Source organism: Gossypium arboreum, chromosome 9 (assembly GCF_025698485.1).
Source record: "Gossypium arboreum isolate Shixiya-1 chromosome 9, ASM2569848v2, whole genome shotgun sequence".
NCBI classification, from domain to species: Eukaryota; Viridiplantae; Streptophyta; class Magnoliopsida; order Malvales; family Malvaceae; genus Gossypium; species Gossypium arboreum.
This window is the reverse complement of record NC_069078.1, coordinates 32,688,163-32,690,343: the sequence shown is the minus strand read 5'-3', so window position 1 is coordinate 32,690,343 and position 2,181 is coordinate 32,688,163. Positions and strand designations below refer to the sequence as shown.

At 35.7% G+C, this 2,181-nt stretch overlaps 1 non-coding gene across 1 annotated transcript; it reads right to left on the bottom strand.

Moving 5' to 3' along the window:
- Window positions 1–1,732: 1,732 nt before the first annotated feature.
- On the bottom strand, window positions 1,733–1,838 carry LOC128281212 (small nucleolar RNA R71). The gene has a single exon (XR_008271425.1). It is a non-coding gene; the product is annotated as a small nucleolar RNA R71 (small nucleolar RNA).
- Between the last annotated feature and the right edge of the window lie 343 nt (window positions 1,839–2,181).

Sequence of the window (2,181 nt, the reverse complement as noted above, 5' to 3'; positions counted from 1 at the left end):
TAATCCAAAGCCTATATAAACACCCTAAGTGTGACCTAAAAAGGGGCCGCTCTTTCTAGAACTTTTCTGGAATACAGAACCACACGCCTGGAATTACTTAAAGGAAGCCAGACGATCCATCTCAAAAGCTGGAGCTACTCCAAGACTGAAAATATCTCTCAGAATTCCTTTAGGGGTTTTAGAGTTTTCTTTATGTTTTGTTATTTTCATAATTTTGAGATGTATTCTTATTTTATTATGAACTAAACCCCTTAGATACCTAAGGGGGATAAAACCTATGATGGATCTTGTTATTATTATCTGAACTGTATGGTAAATACTTGATTTGTTCTTAATTATGTGTTCTTAATTCTTGAGTTAATATTCCGGGTATTAATTCATGATTTGATGTGCTTATGTAAAGGAGGAATAGACCCTGCATAAGAATAGATTTGGAATAATTAAGCGGAGTTGATCGGACGCCTAGAAATAGGGTTACGAGATTTTTCCAGATTAGGGTGAAACCTAATATGGGAGTCCATAGAGTGATTCACTGCTTCCCTAGGGGTTTTAATTAAGAAAGAAATTTCAATTAATTCAACTGAGGGTTAGACGTTATTAGTCTCAAAAGGGATAATAACATAGGTTAGGGAGTCTCACAGATCAAGTTAAGTGAATAAATCGTCCGGTTCAGAGTCAGATAACAAGTGAAATCTAGGTGGATTCCTCCTTGGGTGTCGTCTTTATCAATTTCTTTTCTTCAAGTCTTTTTCCAAATTTTCTCTTTGCTTTTTAATTAAATCAGTTAATTAGTTTAAATAATTAGTTAATTAAAACAAACCCTTTTATTCTTAGGCTAGATAATAAAAAGATAGTCATTAGTGGTACCTTTGGTTCCCTTGGGTACGATATCTCGGTCTTGCCATTACTATACTATTGTTCGATAGGTGCACTTGCCTTTTCGTCGTGATAATAGTTAGTCTAGGTTTGATCTTCAATATAAATATTTCTTACTTGTTACGTATCACGCGATCAAGTTTTTGGCGCCGTTGCCGAGGAACTGAAATATTAGGAACACTAAATTTTTATTACTTTAGCCATTTATTTTTCTTGCAAATTTTATTTTATTTTATTATTTATTAATTTACTTTTTCTTTCTCTTAGCAGTTTTTATAATTTATGACTAGAAGAAACCCGTCAGGACCATTACTTTTTGACGAAGAAATCAATCATACAATTCACAGAAATCAAAGAGAAATAAGGCACAGCTTAAGATACACGGAGAACGAGCAAGAAGACAATACTCAACCCCCAACCGAAGAGATGGCCGAAAACCAATGCAATCAGCTACCTCCTGCAATTGCGGCTAATCAAAATCCTGCTCCACGTACTATGTATGACTATGCTAAACCTTCTGTAAAAGGAACTGAGTCTAGTATAGTTAGACCTGCTATTGTTGCGAATAATTTTGAACTAAAACCTAACACAATTCAGATGATACAATAGTTTGTTCAGTTTGATGGTTTGCAGGATGAGGATCCCAACACGCACTTGTCAAATTTTCTTGAATTTTGCGATACATTAAAAATCAATGGCGTTTCTGATGATGCCATTCGTCTTCGGTTATTTCCCTTTTCACTGAAAAACAAAGCTAAACCATGGTTGAACTCGTTACCACGAGGGTCTATCACTACTTGGGAACAAATGACCGAGAAATTTTTACTAAAATATTTTTCGCCGGCTAAAACGGCTAAATTGCATAATGATATCTCTTCTTTTGTGCAGATGGATTGAGAAACACTTTACGATGCATTAGAGAGATACAAGGACTTACTGAGAAGGTACCCTCACCATGGGTTACCACTTTGGCTGCAAGTTCAAACGTTCTACAATGGTGTGAATCTCTCGACAAGACAAATGATTGACGCAGCTGCTAGCGAAACCATCAACAATAAAACACCAGAAGATGCATATGAATTTATAGAGGAGATGTCACTGAATAACTATCAGTGGCAAGTTATGTGGACAAAGTCAACAAAAACAGCCGGCGTCTATAACATCAATTCAGTCACCATGCTTTCAAATCAGGTAAAACTTCTCAATTAAAAGATTGATAATTTTCTTGGATCTACACAGGTACATCCAGTAATGAGGTGTGACTCAAGCAGAGGAGGTGCGCATATAGAATATCAATCCTTTAAT